General features: G+C 47.5%; 1 protein-coding gene across 1 annotated transcript in view; it reads right to left on the minus strand.

Annotated features, from left to right (window-relative positions):
• The window catches only part of LOC127686086 (putative testis-specific Y-encoded-like protein 3), a 255,675-nt gene that overhangs the window by 50,971 nt on the left and 195,986 nt on the right, over window positions 1-8,718 (minus strand). The gene's annotated exons all lie outside the window — the stretch shown is intronic.

An 8,718-nucleotide genomic window follows, 5' to 3' on the forward strand; every position in this document is an offset into this window, starting at 1 on the left:
CTCTTCCCTTGGACACACACACACACACACACACACCGAACCACCAGGTCAGTCCTCAGGTTTGTGTCTCACTTGTGGCCTCACCCACTTTCCCTGTCTTGGACCTGGCCTTCTTCCCTCACATATTCTGTACACTCACCAGGACAGAAGTCATATTAAAAAAAACATGGATTCCAGGAACTTCCTCTCAGGGGTCAAGGACCTCAGAGTGGACTCCAGAAAGGTCTATTAAATGGCTGAGCATGACCACGGCCTAAAAATCCTGAAGGGAGTTAAGGACCCAGTTTGTTGTTTCGTGTTGGGATAGGGTCTCATGTAGCCCAAGCTGGCCTCAAACTTGATATATAGCTGAGGGTAATCTTGAACTTCTGATCTTGCCTTTACCCCAAGAGATTACAGGCATGCCTGTTTTTCAGAGTGCTGGAGATTGAGCACAAGGCTTTTGCATGGTAGAAAAATACTCTAACAAATGAGCTGAGCTATGTCCTCAGCCCGAGGCAGCCTTCCTCCCACCGGGGGAAGGATGGAATGTAGAGGTCGAGTGGGAATGGGTGGATCAGCCCTCTGTGAAATGAGCGTTGGTGTTAACGACAGTGCCTGTGAGCACTGACACTGTGCCAGGACCTGGAGGCCCGGTGGTATACAGGACAAGACAGTGCTCAGCTTCGAGGGCTTTCAGCCACGAACATCATGTGGTTGACATTTATTCCTGTGCCATTTCCTAATCGTGATAATGCTCAAACAAAATCTCACAGTCCAGTGAGATTGCGTAGAGGGTCCTAAATTAAATCTAGGGTGGAGTAAGGCTTCTTGAGAAAGTGACATTTAAGCTGAGATCTTAGGATAACTAGAAATAAACTCGGCAGAGGAAGAGTGTGGAGATGGGGCTGCGTGATGCTCAAAGCTGTGTGAACGGGTTCGGGCTGTGGCTTGGTCTGGGAGCTCCATTTTACAAGCAGCATTTGGCTGCACTTGACAGCGTCCCAGGAAGGATGACTCTGCACCTTGGTTATTTACACAGACGCCACCACTGTGTAGCACTAGGCACGAGACTCAGACCCCACTGCTGTGAGGCACCATACCTGAGGCACAGACCTCATCACTGTGAAGCACCAGCCATGAGGCTCAGACTGGGAACATACTCCTCCAAAGAAAGAGGTGTCACCTAAAACCTTACAGAGTAGACTGAGAACATATGGGCGTGTGGGTGTATCAAAACCATATCAGAAAAACCAAGCCGGAGGACTTACTGAATATACCGAAGATGAAGGATGCACCCCGTAAAGAAAAGGACATCTAAACCCAGAGGGTGACTGCTCACCCTTCCACCAACCTGTTATCTGACCACCCATCTGACCACCTGGTGCTTGTGTGTGTGTGTGTGTGTGTATGGTGTGTGTGTGTGTCTGTTTGTGGGGTGGGGGGGCAACAGGCAAAGACTCCCACTGTCCCTAGGCTTCAGTTGAACACAGTGGTCCCTATTGCTTGATTCCACTGGAACTGACCTCCCCCCGACCCCATCCAACTACACAATTCTAATATTTGACAGTCCAGCATCCACAGTGTCCATGTGCTTCTTCTCGGGTGTGCTGGCGCCCTGCACGCCTCCACCAGCGCCCCTCCCAATGCTCTGCTGTCTTGTCTAGCCACCTTCAACAACACCTGCTCTCTCCTTTGCCTCCAGAGATCTCTTTGAACCCTGCATCCCAGGTTAACCCCTTTGTAGGCATTCTGTCACCCATGTATGATGTGTAATATGTGCTCTGAGAATTAATATTAGTAATTAAGATTAGAGTGAAAGAATCTATGGTTGACGGATAGCAAGGAAAATTGGTAGTCAAATCTATCGACATAGCTGACAAATTTATTGTTAGTCAATAAATTCTGACATTGTGGAAACACACACACACATGTCCACCTATGCTTCTGACATAGCAAACTCATGACAGAGAGGTTATGGGTGGGTGGTGACTTCCTGGAAGTGCCTCAGCCAAAGAAAACAGTAACAAACAAGGCACTGTGGCAGGAGGGAACCTGATGGGGCTGGTATGGCTAGACAATGGGAGAGACTGAAGGGTTAGACAGGGGCTAGGCCACAGTGTAGAACCTGGGGGACAGAGAGGAATTAGCAAGTGGACACAGCCACTGAGCAAATACTTACTGAATGTTTACTGTTAAGCAGGGGCTGTGCTATATCACCAGCCAAGATGGACATCCCTTTGAGAGCTCCCTAGGGTGTCGCTCATCAAGCAGATAAGGAACCAGAGAGCCCCTGCTGTGTCGGGAACCCTGCTGAGCACTCTCCATCACCTATCCTTGGGTCCTCACAACCATATAAAGTAGGGGACCCTTGCAGTTGAAGTGGGAGCTGAGATCAAGCACAGTGGAGCATCTGTCCATCCATGAGGATTCTGAAGTGTTACCCACGTCCCAAGGTCCATGGCCCATGCCCAGTCACCATGTCAAAGGAAACTGGAAAACAAAGGATGATGAAGGAAGTGGGTGCAGTCACATGGCTGTAATCCTGGTGCTTGAGAGGCAGAGGTGGGAGGCTTGGCATGAGTTCAAGGCTAGCCTGGTTCTAAGTTAGTGAGTTCTAAGCTAGCTGGGGCTACATAGTGAGTCCCTGATGAAGATACTGATGAAGGAAGGATTTATTTATTTATTTAAACAAGCTTTACAGAGAAAAAGTCTAGTTCTGTTGTCTTCTGCAATTGTGTTATAACTTCAGTGAAAGCTGGAATAAGGAGCAGGGGCTGGAGAGGTGGCTCGGCAGTTAAGAGCACTGACTGCTTTTGCAGAGGCCCTGGGTTTGATACCCAGAACCTGCATGGCAGCTCACAACCATCTGGAAGTCCAAATCTTGGGTATCTGATGTGCTCTTCTGGCCTCCTCAGACATCAGGCACCTACACGGTAGACTGACATATATGCAGGGGAAGCATCCATATGTGTAAAATAGAATAATAAAGTAAAATAAAATGGTGATAATAAAGAAAAACTGAAACAAGGGTGGGGGAAGGCTCACACCTATAGTCTTAGCACTGAGGCAAGAGGATGACTCAGGAATTTGAGGCTAGCTTGAACTACAAAGTGAGACCATGTTGCAAACAAAGCAAAATTGATCAAACAAAATCTGGGAAATAGCCACATGGAGGGTTAGCTGGGTGTCAGCTCTGCACTGGGACTAGGGTTTCAGCCCTGTCTTTCTCAGCACTACAGGGTCTCCTAGAGAACTTTATAGCCACCAGGGTCCATTTTTTAGGCTCCCTGAAGCAGTGTTACAAGAAGCCTCAGTGCATTCCCTTGTAAAGGGCCTTTTACATGCAACCTCTATAGACGGGAACAGTCCCCAAGGAGAGCATCTATCAAAATCACAAGCATTCGTATCATTCAATCAACAGACCTATGACTAGAAACACATTCTAATAGACATCCAAAATGCTGTGCCCATCAAATTTCTGGCATATTGTCACAGGCTGGAGGTCACTCAATTGCTCATCATTTAAGAGATGGATGACATAGGTCACAGGACATCCAGTAGAACTCTGGATACTAGGAGAGAATGTTACGCTCTCTCTGCAATGGAACAGAGCAGGCTCTGAAAATGCTGTCACTGGGGAAAGGCGAGGCATGGGACTGGATACAGTTCAGCATCTGTTTTTAAATGGTGTGGGTGCTATGGAGGAGGTAAATGAGCACTTAAAGAACAAAGTACAAAACTTTAAACTCAACCCTGGGGAGGCAGATGCAAGTGGGTCTCTGTGGTGTCAAGGACAGTCTGGTCTACATAGAAAGTTCCAGGTCAGCCAGAATTGTATAGTGAAACCGTGTCTTTATAAGGGGAAGGCAGGATGGATGGAGTTCAGTTGACAGAGTGCTTGCCTCGAGTGCAGGAGACCCTGAGTTCAATCCTCAGAACTTAAGAGGTAGAAGCGGGAGGAACATAATATAATATGTTCAAGATAATCCCAAGTTGCACAGTGAGTCTGAGGCTAGCCTGGGCTACATTCGATCTTGTCAAAACTAAAATACTCTTGTACCATTGGTTGCCTCTCGAAGGGAGCTGGCGGCTGGAGAACAGGTCAGGAGAAACCTTTTCTTATGTACCCCTTTTTGCCTTTTGGTTTTTGAACATGCAGACATACTAAGAATTCAATGAACAAATGAAGACTTCTGTGTTTATTTAAGTGACTCTCAGATCCTACAAAGAGGAACAAGACACTGAAATGAGGAAGATACCCCAAGATGGTTAAACTGGGGAACAGGCTGTCACCATCATGGTAGGCCTTCCCTTTTTTCTGCTGCAGCTGAGCCTTCTGGCTCCCCTAAGTCTTGAGCACTCAATGCACAATAACCCAGGCATGCAGGCATTCCACTCTGTACCAGGCACGACTTTCCGTGTATCATGGCCAGGTAGTAACAAAAGCAACGAGTGAAAAAATAAGGTAGATAGGGGACCAGTGTATGAGTGGGGTGAACAACAAAATGTCCCATGAAGCCAGGCATGGGGTGTACGTCTGTAATCCCAGCACTGGGAAGATTGTGGCTGAGGGCAGGGAAAGCCCCCTCTGCACACATCTTAGAGAAAAGGCAGAGGCTTGTAACAAAAGCCCAGGAAAGGAAGCAGACAGGCTTGTTGGAACCAGGAACTCTGGGGAATGGCTCAGGGGTACCTAACCCACCTAGCATGCATGAATCTTGTGTTTAATATTCAGTACCAAATAGAAAAACAATTGAAATGAAATGAAAGGAACAGCAAGCAGCCCGTGTGGCTGGAACAGGGTGACTGAGAGGAAGACGGTAAGAGATGAAGCTGATTGAGGGAGAGATGGACAGGACAGAGATGCTCCCGAGGCTAAGGACTGGACACACAGCGAGGTAGGGAAGAGTTGGAAGGCACTCAGTGGACATGAGGCCTGATCACATTTCCCTGTTAAGGGCTATCTCTAGCTCAGGGTAGAGACTGGACCTTAGCAACATGCAGGAGGTATACAGAGAGCTCAGGGAGGAGGGTGGGTCATCCAGTCAGCCAGCCAGGAGAAATGTGACAAGGTTTTGAGGTGGGGAATGGGACTGGAAGCCATGTGTCTGTCTCCCTGTCTATTGAAACGTGCTAAAGGACATGGTCCTTAAAGGTTTTTCTGAGACTGGATCTTGGTTACCCCAGGATTTAGAATTTGGTGAGTTACCTCAGCGTTCACCAACTGTGTATGGCTGACACGTCTCCAAGGTGTCCCCTCTTGGATCTGATCCTCACAAGGTTGACCAGAGCCCTGTGGTGTGAGCCCGGTCCATCCCCTTTCTGCCAGCCTCACTCCTGTCCCCACTTCCAAGGGACAGATGGGTTTACAGCAGGAGGCAAGAGGGCCTTGATGCCACAGCCTCCCTAGGGAGAGAATTATCTGAGAGTTCACAGCCTCTCTCTGCCTTCTAGAGCTTGAGTTAAAAGCCCTTAGTGTCACAGCCCCAAGGGGCAGGGATTGAAGGGTGTCAAAGGAGAAGCAGAAGGAGCCAATTTCCATCCTGCAGCTGCCCACATAAGAGGACAAACCTGGAGTGCTGAGTGCTCCAGGCCAGGGGCAGAGAGTCATCAGGGCAGGGGACCAGCCACATCCGCCCCACTGGCTTATTTACTAAGCAGAGAAGTGTTTGAAGAAACCTAGAGCCAAATTCGGGAAATCTTACAATAAAATTGAGGTTTCTGTCTTCTCTCGAATAACCAGAAAAATCTGACCACACTGATGCCTATTCCTGTGTTATGACATCCGGCCAGATTTACATAGCAGCTGTCCCCATTATAATTTTATTTTATTAATAAGCAAATACATTCACATGACTGCACAAATATATACACAACAAATAATGAATTTTCCCTTCCATCCTTATGCCCAATTCCCAGTGTCCTCTTAAGCAATCTTTATTATGTAATTCCAAAGGTGTTTTTTTTTTAAGCATTTATTACAATTTATTTACTTTGTGGTATCCAAGGCCAGGTAAAGAAAGGCGGCAAGGCTGATTCCTAAGAGCAAGTCCTCCATAGCTTAGAGACCATCATATCTCTCAGGGATAGGGAAAGTCTCCAGATTTACTTTTGCCACCGGACAACTTAGGTTCTCTCTTTGGGCCCCAGGGTTTCCATCTGTGAAGTGAGAGATGCCTAGGGAAGCGGGTGAGTGAGCTCTCAAAGGGCCTGTCCAGCTCTGACCAGCAGTGGTCCACCCTCCTCCACATCAGCCAGACTCAGCCCGGTTGACTGAACCTAGATCAGCTCCACTGTAGTCTTTGCCCAAGCGCTTCCCAGCCACACCCAGCTGCCTCTGAAACATAGTGTCTTGTCTCTGGTTTCCAGTCCCAGTATGCTGCCATCTGAACACAGCAGTATAAACTTCCCTGTCGGACAGAATCCCCCCTACAGCATCCTTGATAGGGAGGTTAACTCCACACCAGACCCATGTTTCAAAAACCTTCCTCTGTGTCATTTCATCTGGCCTAGTCGCTCAAACTGTTCAGGGCTCTTGAATGCCAATGTTGCTACTTCCTAAAACAATGGCCTCCAGGCACCGTTTCTTGGCTCAGTTTCTAAATAACAGTTTGTAGCCAGTTTGTAAATAACAACTAGTAGAGGTGTTGTTACTTAGAGCCATCAACACCATGCGGCTCAAGCTCCTCTGCTGGTTTACAAGCCATTACCTCACAAGCCATTGCTTCTATCTGTCGAGTAAGTGCTTCTGCTTTATAACTGGGAGGAAAGGTCACTGTGTCTCTGAGTTCATCGTTCACTCATTCATTAAGTTGTCCAACGTTCTGGAGGGGGGTTGAAGTTCTTCCTTTGCTTGTTTTTGATACAGGATCATGCTGTGTAGCTCAGTCTGGTCTGATGCCCACTGTGAACCCCAGAATAGCCTTGGATTCACAACAATTCTCTTGCTTTTGCCCCCACTCCTTACTCTACTGTGCTAGGATCACAAGTGCTTGTCACAATGCCTGGGTCTCATTGGATGATGTTTGTTTATTTTCCTTTATTATTTTTTATCTTTGCTTGGGTTTGTTTTGTTTTGAGACAGGGTTTCTCCTGTAGCTTTGGTTTTCCTGGAATTTGCTCTGTAGACCAGGCTGGTTTTAAACTCATAGAGATTTATCTGCTTCTGCTGGGATTAAAGGTGTGCTCCGCCACTGCCCAGATTTTATTTCTTTTATTTAAAAATATTATTATCTATAGTTATATAAGGCTATTTTCACATTTTCATAGGCTGCCAACTGAGTACCAGACCTAGCACCAAGCACTAGAAAGTCTCGGGGTGAGGAAATGTAGGTGAATTTCCCTCAGGAAGATCCCAGGCATCTCTAAACAGATGCACAAGAGAAGATAAACTGCTTGATTGTGTATCAGTGTGAAGAAGGGAAAGACCAGGGCACCGTGGCAGTAATAACCAGAGTATTGGGGAGACATTCCTGAGAGTCAGAGAGCAGGGCTTCCGGGAGAATTAAAACATCCCATTAATAATTGTCCTCACTGTTGTCCTAGCAGGAAGGCATGGCGTATCCTCTATTTTGTTGTTCTATGAAGCCAAGAAAAACTGAGTGGTTTACCCAAAGCCATGGAATCATGTAAAGACTGGGTGTTCAACAAGATTTTCTGGAATCAGAGTATCAGACTGTGCAACCAGATTTCTGCTCCTGGACTGATTAAACTGTTTATGGGACCTATGGAGGCTTCCATTTAGGTAGGACCCAAAGGTGGGATCCTATCTTTTCCAGTCCCATAGAGCAAGCACCTTTGAGGACAGTGATTCAGATCACTAAGGACTGACAAGAGGGTGGCAGGAGCCAGACTGGTTCTTCTGACCCTGCTTGAGGGTCTAATGTATATTAGACTGGCTTCTGGGTAGGAGACAAAAAACAGTGATGGGTCTTTCTGTCTGAGACCTCTAGCCTCCTGTCAGCCTAGACAAGGGCTGCTGGCCTCGAATCCAGCTTGGAAAACTCCCTTAACCCTTAACACCTCCCTCTGCTTTTAGCTTTAGGCAACAGCTGGTACCCCAACCTCCAAAGCATCACTGAGACCAAAATGGTCCCTGGACACGATAGGGAAGCCAGGTTGCAGGACAGCAGATGGCTGCTCCACCCAGCCCAGGGCAGCTGTCTCCGCTATCCTCCCTGTCACTCTGAGGCAGGGAGGCCCTTCCACCTCACTTCCTCCCCTCCTCCCTCTCCCTCATTCCCTTGAGCTTTCAAAGCCTATTCAAGAGCCACCTTTGAATCTGTTTCTAACACCATGTGATTTTTAAGCCTCTAAGTGTATTTCTCTGACTTTGTTTCCTCATCTATAAAATGGGCAGAACAAAATAGACCATATACATTGTGAGACTAAAATGATTAGTGATTTCCCTTTGCTTAGAATGATGGCAAAGAAACAGTTCAGTGTCCTAGGATATCCCATCCAAGTCAAGACGTGTGGTTCGGTGTGAATACTCAGGCACATGAGAGACCCCTACCTCCTCTCACGGGCTGTGTTTATAACGTCCCTCTGGTCTCTCCAGTTCCAGGCTGCTGCTTTGTGATCCCTGCTTCACTTTGTCAAGTCTTCTTGCTAAATCCTGACCTAGCCACCTAACCCCTCGGGCTGACGTTCTGCAGCAGGTCCCCACCCCCACCCCACCCCACCCCCATTGCCACCTTTTCGCCCTTCAGAGTCCTACCCATCAGAAATCGCCAG

The sequence above is a fragment of the Apodemus sylvaticus genome, chromosome 5 (genome assembly GCF_947179515.1).
Source record: "Apodemus sylvaticus chromosome 5, mApoSyl1.1, whole genome shotgun sequence".
NCBI classification, from domain to species: Eukaryota; Metazoa; Chordata; class Mammalia; order Rodentia; family Muridae; genus Apodemus; species Apodemus sylvaticus.